The sequence below is a fragment of the Lontra canadensis genome, unplaced genomic scaffold (genome assembly GCF_010015895.1).
Source record: "Lontra canadensis isolate GAN:19392208 unplaced genomic scaffold, GSC_riverotter_1.0 scaffold106, whole genome shotgun sequence".
Classification (NCBI taxonomy): domain Eukaryota; kingdom Metazoa; phylum Chordata; class Mammalia; order Carnivora; family Mustelidae; genus Lontra; species Lontra canadensis.
In genome coordinates this window covers 2,598,308-2,610,138 of record NW_022631100.1, presented here as the reverse complement: position 1 = coordinate 2,610,138, position 11,831 = coordinate 2,598,308, and the positions used below count along the sequence as shown (strand labels likewise).

The window sequence follows — 11,831 nt, the reverse complement described above, 5'->3', positions numbered from 1 at the left end:
GAGCAAGGAACAGCACGTGGGGTTTGATCCCAGGACCCAGAGCCCAGCCACCTGAGCCACAATCGTTTTGATTAATCATACTGACATCTTGTTCTGGCCCTGGCAGGAGATGGGAGTTTATTTCTGTTACATAGTTAATCTCAGTCCCAAGCTGTTTTCACTCTTAGGAGAATCAGAGTGTCTTACAGAAGATGTTAAGAGTTGAAGCTAACACTTCTGAAAAGGTCTGGACTTTCTCTTACTTTTCCAGAGTACAGGGAATTTCCTAGTTCAGTGTGCAAGGGGAGGGGTTCTGGTGCTACGCTGGGGGAAAGTCTGCATTTTATTACAGCAGGTAGCCTTCTGACTTCATCTTGAGTATCAAATACTATGCGTCTTACCGCAATAACTCCAACCGCAGCTGCCCAGAACTTTATGTTTCTCCTTGGCCTCCTTCTCGAAGGTATTTTGGACCTCAAAGCCCGTCCCTCTCGGACTCCCACCTTAGTAATCACAGTCTGAATTTTTGAACACTGAGCATTCCTGTTCATGAGACTCTGTTTTCTGCCAATGAAGGGGAGGCAAATGTGTATGCAAAATCTGGCTCTGATCAGTCTGGTGTTTTGTGACGGGATAGGGCTGTGGGCACAGGCATACTGGCTTGGGGGGAGGAAAGGTGCACCTGGGATGGGTTGGACAGGCTTCTGGATGCAGGTGTGGCTCACGTCTCTCTGCCTTCGTGCCCACAATTACAGGCCTTCTGGAGAGGACAGTCCTCGGTTCTACTCTTCCCGTTTGCTTTTAAATCCCTGGCGCGTCGCTGGCACGGCCAAGTGGCTTTAACTCGCTCTCCAGCTTTCCATTCGGCCTTTCTAGGGGCGGATTAGCAGCTCCTATTGGCTGTCTCTCAAAGCAGCTTCTGTGTCCCAACCTTTGAAAAGGGCTGTTGTCTGGAAGTCAGTTAAAGGGAAGATCAATAAGGACAGGTGCTATTTTTTTTTTCTTTTTTCACTTGCTGGAGGGATGCCAACTGAGAGGCCAGATGGCTGAGCGATGTTCTGTGAGCCAGCAGGTCCTCGGGTAGAAATGAGGGCTGCTGGGCACCTGGGGGACTCAGCCGGTGAAACCTCTGGCTCTGGATCTCAGCTCAGGTCCTGATCTCAGGGTCCTGGGTTCAAGCTCTTTGTTTAAAAATAAATAAAAATAACAAAGAAATGAAGCCTGCCTGTTGTCCACCCTCCCTCCCCCCTTTACACAGGTTTTAAGACACCCTCAGAGTAGAGCCAGGGAAAAATCCCAGGCAGCGTCACTCTGAGTCACGTGAAGCGGAGGGGGTGCGCCCGTGGGGGAAGGGTGGGTAACCAACTGGAAATTATGGGATCCTAGGGACTTTTCAGCTGTTGGTTGAGTGCTTGCATGATAAGCCAAGTTTTCTTTTTCTTGTACAGCTTGTTATGGTGGAGCCTTATCTGTGACACCAAAACTTCTGCTCATTGGGTCAAAAATCCCTTGGTTACCCGATAATGATATTTGGTCTACAGAAGGCCTGACATCTCGATTGACTCGGCCTTCTGGCTGCACACCTCTGCGCGCTCTGTAGACCACTCTGCGCCGGGTGGCTGAGGGACGCCCCTGCCGCCGCCCCTGCTCTTCTCCCACCCGGCTGCTCCTGTGTGGGGGGCTGCGCTGCGCTGCAGGTACGCCCGGCCTCACTTGCTCATGCGCACATGGGCTCACACGCTCACACCCACACATGCCCCCACACGTTCAATCTCACAAGTGCTCACATGCACACACGCCCTCACGCGTTCATGCTCACAGCCCTCACACACACACATCCTCAGCCTGTTCACGCTCACACGCACTCACATGCACACACCCTCAGCCACTCCATGCTCACATGTGCTTACACACACACGCCCCCACGTGTTCACGCTCAGAGCTCACACACACCCTCAGCCGTTCCACACTCACATGCTTACCCTCACACACACCCCACGTTTTCACGTTCACATGTGCTCACACGCACACGCCCTCACCCAGTCACGCTTGCACGTGCTCACACAGTTATACTCACACACGCCCTCAGCCATTTCATACTCACATGTGCTCACTCACAACCCCATCTGTTTGTGCTCACATGTGCTCACACTCACACCTTCACCGTTCACGCTCACACCACTTAGACACACTTACCTGCTCACACACTCGCGTTCACCCTTGCCCCCTTGTGTTCATACTCACAAGCCTCACATGCTCACGTGCATACTCAAATTCTCACACTCACACATCCTCGGGTTCATGCTCATACATGATCACTCACACTCATTCACTCTTACGTGTTCGCACTCAATGCACTCAAGTGCCCACGCTCATACACACTCACCTTCACATGCTTGCACACCCACTCACGCCTAGAGGTTTGAAATTGCACATTCAGCCTTCCAGTCATGCAACCAATCCCTGGCCCTCAGCCCCACACTGAGATTTTTTTTTAATTTTTCCTTTTTTTCCCCTGCCCTGCCTTTCCCCAGAATTAAGCCTTTTGTGCCTTGTGCAGCTCGTTTTTTCCTCCCGCAGAGGAGTGACTGTGGGTGATACTGTGCGGGCAGAGGTGACAGTCCAGGGAAGCCTGAAACAGGCTGCTTGGTTCACTCTCTGGCTGTCGGGTCCCCCTGCCGCTCCTCGCTGGTGGAAGCCCCACAGCCCGTGGACCGGAATCCAGAAGCCCTCCCTGTGGTTAAAAACAAAGTGCAAAGCAAGTTGTTTGGGATTACACTCTGAAAATCACTTAGCCATTTAGATGATGCAAATGAGCCGTGGCTTTTTTACCAGGAGGGAATGTGGTCGGAAGGCTGGTCTCCCCCCACCCCACCCCGCCGCTTCCACATGCAGGAGCTGTGCAGAATTCTCACGCGCCCTCACTTGCCTCCGGCTTTCTGCTCCTGATGAGCCTGACACACAGGCCGGCTCTGAAGTCGAGTGCTCCAAGGCTTTGCACTTGTCTGTTTATAAAGGCTCACAAGTTCGAAATTCACTCGGAAGCAACTGTATTGCACGCCTTACGTCTGGGGCTTAAATTCATGCACCTTCACGCTTACTGCTCTCTGCAGTCTGAACAGAAGTGAATTGCACTTGAGCAAAGCTGGTGTTCTTGCTTGCCGTTCTTGAAGAAGCTAAAAATCCCATCAGCACTTCTTGCCTTCCCTCTGTCATTCTGTTAAGAGTATGCGGGCCTTGGGAACACCAGGCTTTAAGGGTCTGTTAAAATATGCATGCATCTTACCTAAAAAATAGATTTTATTGATTTATTTCAAAATTGCATTATCAGTTATGTGTACAGAGGCTAAAGCAAAATGCTGGCCTACTTCCCTGGGGGAATCCATAAAGAAGTATCATATAGAATTCTGGCCTCTTGGTACTTACAATTTCTTAGGGGCCCTTGGAATTTCGTTTCCTTTGCTTAAAAAAAAAAAATAGTGACCAGTTCTGTGTTTGTTTCAGGGTGTGTGTGTGTGTGTGTGAGAAAAACTCATACATGCAGTAAAAAATTCAAACAGTTTAAAATGGTTTTACATGGGGGCACCTGGCCGGCTCTGTCCATGGGGCACATGACTCTTGATCTCAGGGTCATTAATTTGAGCCCAACATTGGGTGTGGAGCTTGCTTAAAAACAATTTTTCTTTAAAAAGTTAAAATGGTTTATGTGGTTTTGAAAAGTATAACACTTGTTTTGGGTAAACCAAATGAAAATGTAAAAGCCTTAGAGGGGTATGTACCAAAAAATGGATGTCATGGTGAGAACCTTTAAACAGAGAATTCTTTTCTGGATGAGAATCTCGAAGGCTTGGGCCGGTGGGGTTTGGGGTCAGGTTATACATGCTGTTTGCTTGAGACGGGACCCACTTTTTTCTCTCGGTCCGTGGAGAGGATCTTTCCGACAAGGCCTCCTTACCTTTGCGTCTGGGAGGACCCTGAGCCATCTAGGTGAGATTTTGGCATTCCTCTGCTCAGTTTAGGGATAAGAAAACCAAGACTCAGAGGCACAGAGACCCAAGGACAACCTCTGTAGCTCAGTTTCCTTTTTTTAAAACATGTATATTGCGTGAAGATGATCTGGAGGTCTGTTTAGCTCAGTGGTCATAAAATTCTAAACTTGAAGTAAAACCCGGCATCTGTGAAGTCCGCGTCATGGTGTCGGAACGTGCAGCCTCTCAGACCCGAGGCCCAAATTGGGGACTTAATTTTGTGCTTTTATTTACAACCCATTAATCGATCTGCCTCCCTTTGCCGGAAGATGGGTTCTTTGTTACATCACATTTCGAAAAGCTTACTTTATTTTGGCAGGTTTCAACGTAGTTAGCTAAAGGCAGAATCATAAAGTATTTGATGGAAAGAGTTTTAGATCTTGGTAGAGAAAACTGCATAGATTTCTGGTAATCAACAGGCAACTGATTCGGAATTAACTCAGGAACTCCTAGCCTGTGTTGTGGCCACACCTTCGGGGTAAAAGGTTCTCTAGTTTTGACAAGAGACAGAACCTGAGCGTGACAGGTCGTGCACGCCGGACCCTCAAACCCAGGACAGAGTGTGCCTTACAGGGATTTTTTCCTGGCCAATTAGAATTGGCCCCAGGGAAAGATGTATTTTTCACGAATCGGGGAGCACACTGTTGAGGAAATCAAACACAACCAAAAGGTGAGCTCTTGTGTCCTATGAAAAGCCATGTAGAGTGCCAACTGCCGTTTGAACAACTGGATGTTTGGGATTTTATATGTCCCATTCTCCCGAGACCGCATGTGCCCTCTCCTGGGTTGGGGTACTGTTGACTTGGGGAGTCGAGGTCATTGGCGCTATCAGTGGTCTCCGCACATGGAGCAGGAGCACCCAGCATCGTAGCTGTCCCTCAGACCAGTGGGCCCAGTGCACCTGATGGTAGAGATCCCACAGAGGTCCGAAGAACCCATTGTCTTGGTCCCAGGACCCTCCAGTCACATGCAACTTGCTACAGTTCTGATGCCAACCTTGAGTCCCACTGCAGGCCTCCCGGAACCCTGGTCATGCTATTTTTCAGGAGACAACTATTATTTTAAGGACAGTTCACATAGGGGCACCTGGGTGGCTCTGTTCGTCTAGCGTCTGCCTTTGGCTCAGGTTATGATCTCAGGGCCCTGGGATCAAGTCCCGTCTCAGGCTCCCTGCTCAGCAGGGAACCTGCTTCTCCCTCTCCCTCTGATCCTTCTCCCTGCTTATGCTCTCTCTCCTTCTCAAATAGATGGATAAAACGTGTGAAAAATATAAATAAATAAAGACGATTCGGGTCTCCTCAGCTGAAAAATACCATGCATATATATGATCCCATTAGGAAGCCGAGCCTCTGTTCTTGGTGTTAAAAAAATAACAAGAACTTTTCTACAGTGTATGTAGTTGGCGTAATACAAAGCTGGGTCTGGGAGAGGCTTTAAAGCTCATTTCCTCCAACACCCACGTTTTAGAGACAAGGAACGCAAGGCCAGAGAAGGTTCAATACAGTGACAAGACCTATGTTTACAATTCTTTTTGCTTAAAAAACTTGATCAGTGGATAAGCTCCTTACTCCCCCTGGGAGAGCGTCCTTGGCTTTAAACACAGCTCATGCTTTTGAAAGGTTTATCAAGGGGAGGGAGGGATGAGTGACTGAGTGGCGGTATCTCTGCTGCCTTATCCACCCACCAAGGAGATGCTGAACCATCTAGAAGGTGGAGAACAAAGAAAGGGGAAAAAGAACGAGGAAAGCGAGCTCACGGCTTCTCCCTGTGACCTCGCTGGCTTGGGGGTGAGGGTGCCCATCTGCAGCCAGCCCGCAGGTCCCGTGGGAGGTGGAGAGAGCAGGCGTGACCTCACGGGCCACTGAGTGCCCAGCACCTCGCCTGGCCCGTGGTAGAGGCTCAGTAGGTGTCGTGGAGGTGGGCTTGCACTGGCGAGGCAATGTCTGTCTGGAAAATCCCCCCGGGCCCCTTGCAAGAAACGCTCTTTAGCAGTCCTCGGATTGCTTGCGTCCCAGTCCAGTTCTGGGAAACGATTCTCCCGCAGCCAACAGGGGTGGAATACAATCAGTTTCTCAAAAACTGGATTCCCCGGGCCAGCTGTGAAGCCATCACAGGCAGTGGACGTGGTGGGACATCGGGCACAAGGCCGGCTGCCCCTTCTTTCTCTGGTTCCTAGAGTGGGTGCCCCTGGTTCGGTCTGGAGGCTGGGAGTCCGCTGAGGATCCAGGGGACACCGGGTGAACAGCTCCGCTGAAGACCTGCGCCGTCGCAGGGCGTTTCCAGGGGGAGACCACGCCCATGCTCTCGCGGGAAGGCGGACCCGGCAGGCCTCCGACCAGGAGCGACTTGGCCTAGGTCAGCACGCAGGCCTTTGACTGACTAACTGGTCGGGCATGTTTCTTGACAGTTCCATTCGGAGCTGGCTGTTAGAAGTTGGATTTTTTTTTTTTTTTAAGATTTTATTTATTTGACAGAGAGAAATCACAAGTAGCAGAGAAGCAGGCAGAGAGAGAGGAGGAAGCGGGCTCCCCGCGGAGCAGAGAGCCTGACGTGGGGCTCGATCCAGGACCCTGGGATCATGACCTGAGCCGAAGGCAGAGGCTTTAACCCACTGACCCACCCAGGCGCCCCTAGAAGTCGGATCTTTCCCGGCTGCTGAGCTTTACTTGAGCGTTTGACTGACTTGGTATCACTTCGTGGAGGGCCATTCAGTAGAAGGTTCCTCTGCAGGGCTCTTGTCAATACTACACATTTTTTATTTCCTGAAACGTTTGCTTCTCTTTTGCACCAAAACAGCTAAGTTTTACAAGGAACCAGAAAGCGCATAGAACGAGCCTCCGCAGTTCATCTTTACGTATAGCTTAATGGGGGGGGATAGGCTGTGACCCCCACCCCACCTCAGAATCTGTCAGAAAACTCCTCACCCGGCCTGGGCTGGTGGTGGTGAATTTTCAATTCAAGAAGAGCCTCCCTCGTGAAGGTCACGGTTATCCTGTTCATCTAGCATTTTACTTTTGTGGTAAGGTTCGGGTGGAAAGGGAAAATGAAATGATACAGCGTCTTGAACAGAGGCCTGGAGATTATTTCCGTTGACCTGGTGACTAAGATTAGGGGCGGCCCAATTTAGAGGTGATATGGTGTGTTATTGGCGTGGGGTGCACATATGCACCCCCCACTGAGGCCTGGGGAGCTCCTCCCATGGGCTCTCCCTTTGCCCAAGTTTGCAAAGTTGATCTCGGTGCATCAGAGAGCAGGGATGGGAGACTTGTGCCTTCAGCACTGGGGACTCCGAGAGCAGTTTACTTTCTTCACTCCTTTTAAAGGGTCCTCTGCCTTCTGCACACACACACCCCACCCCACTACTTCCAATCAGAACAAATAAACCAATGGTCCTGTTTTCCAGGGAGAAGCTGTAATACCTTCTCTCTGATTGGCCTTTATCACTGTCCTACTCTGCGGGCAGGGAAGGAGGGATATGGTGGCTGGCCATCCCCCAGCAAGATCTGCAGTCTCTCTTGGTAGGCTGCCAGCTGGTGGGGCCTGGGCAGTTCCAGGGGGAGGTCACTGCACCCCCCAGGCAGTTTCCAGCAAGTGCTTTTCCAAGTTCACGGACATTCTTTCCAGGCTCAGCTCAATTTGTTTTCTTCTTCTCTATGGCAATTGATGACTGAGTCGTCAAGTGTGTGAGTCTGCAGGATCTCCCGTGAAGGGCTTCCTCCAGAGTTGCCTGGGAGCTGGCCTTTGTCTAAGCCTCTGCTATGCGTGGGCGTGTCCGGTTGTGTCGTGTTTTTACAGGTTCACTCCCCAAAGAGCGGATCTAATAGAGTGCACCTCTTCACGATGGGGAGACGGGGGCCCCGGTTGGGGTAGGGAGAGGAACTTGGGAGTATCACTTCTCTAATGCTTAAAATGCTTATCTAACCTGAATCTGCCAGCAGGAAACTGAAAAGGCCTGTGTATGACAATGTCAGAGACAGTTTGATCTCTTAACAATGTCAAGTGGAAAATCCAACCACAGCCGGTAGCTTGAGAAATGGCTAGGACGTCTTGTTGGGACGGCCAAGCCTCACACCCAGGCTGCTGAGCCGAGGGTAGGAAATGGGGCTGCCGGGGGGTTGGGGTTTGAGAAACTGTTGGAAAATCCTCACAGATGCAGAAATGGCTAATGTGGGGGACAGTCTGAATGCCCTGTAGTTGGTATTTTATTTTAAGATTTTTATTTATTTATTTGAGAGAGCGTGCACACATGAGGGAGGAGGGGCCGAGGGAGAAGCAGGCTCCCTGCTGAGCAAGGAGTCCATTGTGGGGCTCAGTCCCAGGACCCTGAGATCATGACCTGAGCCGAAGGCAGAAGTTGAACCAGTGGAGCCCCCCAGGCGTCCCTGTAGTTGGTACTTTAGTCTAAGACATCTTGAATGCTGTATAGTTGGTATCTTCGCCTCCTCCACCTCCCCTGCCTCCATCACAGTGATCATTAGCTCATTAGCATCGAGCACTTGGCTCATTCCAGGTCATTCGGCAGGTGGCCAGCGCAGGGCCTCCTCTGGAAACTGTTGGGCACACTTCGGGGGTGCAGGGTGCTAGAAGAGCCAGCGCCTCTCAGATCCGCACTGGCCCTCTTTGGGATGCGGGATCTTCATCTGTGAAATGGGTATATTGATAAAGCCTTCCTACTTCAGGTAGTCTTTGCGAGTCTCAAGGGAGAGCATTCTGAGAGAGTAGGATTCTCTGTCGCCTAAACTAGTTTTAATCGTGAGCACCAGGACACTGCTTTGAACGCCTTCTCAAAAGAGGATGGATAAGGTCAGGCACTGCGTGCATGCAAGATGCCCCACGTCGGTGTGACTGACCCAAGATGTTGCTTGTGCCAGCATCTCGGCCAGAGTGGATGGTGGACGAAACTTCCTGCCCTGGGCCTCGCTGTCCCGTGCGCAGGTGGGGTGCAGATGGGATGTAAGTTCGAGAAGCCGGAGTGGGTGCGGAGGGGGCTGCGAGGCAAGGGTCAGTGTTCCCCAGTGTTCCCCACACTGAATCTGCAGGCTCTGAGCTCCTGCATAACTGAGAGGCAACTGTGCTCTGTCTAGAGTTGGAGGGTACATAACGGGGGCATCGATTTTTTCCAGTACCACGCAGTGGTTTTCTCTCTGTGTTCTGGAAAGTGAAAGGGAGGAATCCAGCAAAGGCTAGAATTTTTCGAGCAGATGCAATAATCAGCAGATAGAAACTGGGCATTTCCTAAGTATGGCTGGGCCCTGGGCTAGATCTGGAAACCTGGGCACACAAGGGGCCACCCATACTGAGAAGCAGACATTTGTCCCAGCTGTGCAGAGGTTGGGCAGCCACGTTCCAGTTCTGTCTGCAGGCGCCTGTGCTGAAGAGAACCGCCTGGTGGATGCTCTGCCTGTCCCTGGGGTCCTGACCTGGGAGGCAAAGCTGATGCCAACAGATAAACTTGAGAGTGGCGAAACTCAAGAACAAGGTGTATGGCCGTGAATACGAGCACGTTCATTAAAGAGGAGCTAATACGTAGAGTCGGTGTTGGTGTGTGACCCATGCAGGGGGCTTCTGTGTGTACTGAGCAGCCACGTGAAGGGTTCTGAATTTGGGCACTGGCCCCTGGAGAGGGAGTCTGGGTGATACCTTGAGGAGGCTGCTACCTCTGTTAGGAGCACCAAGCAAAGGGACTGTTCTGGATCCAAAGGTTCCAGGAGGTTGGAAAGAAAGAGGGAACACGCCCCCTGCGCCCCCTCCCCAAGCCTTAACACCCTGCACTGAACTCCATGAAGACTGATGGGAGTACGTGGAAATGTGCCTTGAAGGGGGCCTCAGGAGACCACCCACCCCCACCCCAGCCGACCAGAGGAACGTGATCAGGAAGCTTGGCATGGAAAGCTTGACACAAAGGACGTCTGTGTTTACTGAACTTGAATCTAAGCAAGGGCCCTGGGGCAGGCTGGGGCGTGGCGAGCCCTGATGTGGCCTCAGGGCAGAGTCCTGGGTTTGTGTGTGAGCTTTGAGTGTGAGCTTTGTGACTCGAGAAATACCTTCCTTTCTGCCTCTCCATTTCAATGTCTCGGGTGAACACAGAAGTGGGACGTGGGGCAGGAGAGCCTGCAGATCCAAGTTCACACCCTCCTCCAGTCCCAGAGTCTGTCCCTAGGGGTGCTTCACTTCTCTGCACCTTCCTGACTTGTTGAGAAGATGCGGTGACAGGCGTGGCCTGTGGGCCCGGCATTGGGCAGGCGTGGGTGGGGGTCACCTCCGCTAAGGTGGGGGGGCCCAACCCCATCCCAGGTACAGCTCCTGCAGGATGACAAAAAGCATCAGGATTTACTTTCCCAGAGAGATTTCTCCATTGGGGGAGAGACCTGGCTTTGTTACCAGAGGTTCAGAACTTGAAGTTGGAAAAACAACCCACTGCATTCAGCTGCTGGCAAGGGGTGTCAGGTTATTCCCCTGGGACCAGTCTCTCTTTATTCTGTCCCCTGCTCTGTATAGCTGTGGCTCCTGGGGCCTGGGAGGTCTCTGAACAAAAGTGATTTACTTGGCCTCCCCTGTGCCTTCTCTGCCAGTGGGGTGGGCACCTGCTTGCCACAGTGGGCTCTTTGTTTTGCCGTGGACCCCGCTGAGGCCTTGAGGACCAGGCTGGTGGGTCTCGGGGCCTCTCTGCACTATGCCCCCCTTCCTGCAATGGGAGCGGAGGACAGCCTTCCTGGCACCTCCCAAGTTACACGGCTGCTCTTGGCCGTTGTCCTGGCTGATTTGTGCAGAGCCTGATGGACTGCTCCTTGGGGCTGGGGTGGCAGACGGTGTAGAGGTAGAGGGGTCAGGTGGACGGACCCCGAGTGTACCAGCTCATGTCAGAGTCCCGGCAAAGCCCGGGGGACCCTGTGTGGGCTCTGGTGGGAGCTGGAGCTGTGTGGTGACAGGTCCCACAGAGTAGCACGGGCCATCCCTTGGCCAGGCGTGGACACTGTCCCGGGGACCCCTCTTGCTGAACACAGACTTCTGCTTCACTCCACACTGAACGCAGGATGTGGAAATCTTTCCTTCCCCTATGGCTGTAGTGTGGGGTGGGCCGCCTGCTTGGCTAACCCTTGGGATCCCCGTCTTTCCTACCTGCTGTTGGTCCCATGAACCTCCATGTGTTCCAAGATGGCCGTGAGGCCTCTGGGCAGAGTGTCCAGGCACTCAACCGTCAGCTCCTTCGAGAGACACTGTGTCCCCTTCTGGAACAATGGGTCTCTGGCCTGGCTTACATCTTCCCTGAGCCCCAGATTCCTAGCTTTTGCAGGGATCCAGAGGCCGGCGTCTGGGAGGAATGGAACCACTGAAAGAGCTTGTTAGCCTGTGGCAGCCTTGACCTCAGAGGCCGCGTGCAGGACAGTAGCTCCCTTATTGCCCCGACCTGGAAATGTACACGGCATCGTAATTAATTTCCATCGCAGCCTGAAGCCTTACGGAGCAACATCTGGGACCCTGCTTGCCTTGCGGTCTCACACAGCACATCGAAAGTGATTCTGCTACCTTGGGAGAGCCACCTCCCGCCCCACTGCAGGCCTCGGTTTCCCCTTTGCCTCTGGTGGCCTCCGATACCACATCCCAGGGGCAGGGAGGGGCGGGGGGAGGCAGGAGAGGCTCACCCAGGAGCTGCACCGGCTGGGAGCCCTGGGGTCTGTATGGGTTGGCCCACAGGGAAGTGCCCTGAGTGTTCCCACCTGGCCTTTGGGGACACGTGACACTGACTTCGGAAAGAGGATTTTTAAGAACCTCAGGAAATAGTTCACTGTGACCCCATGACCAGGTGTTAGAGAAGAGAATGGG

At 52.4% G+C, this 11,831-nt stretch overlaps 1 protein-coding gene across 2 annotated transcripts in view; it reads left to right on the top strand.

Annotated features, from left to right (window-relative positions):
* ITPKB (inositol-trisphosphate 3-kinase B) overlaps positions 1-11,831 on the top strand; it is an 85,814-nt gene that overhangs the window by 4,484 nt on the left and 69,499 nt on the right. The window lies entirely within an intron of this gene.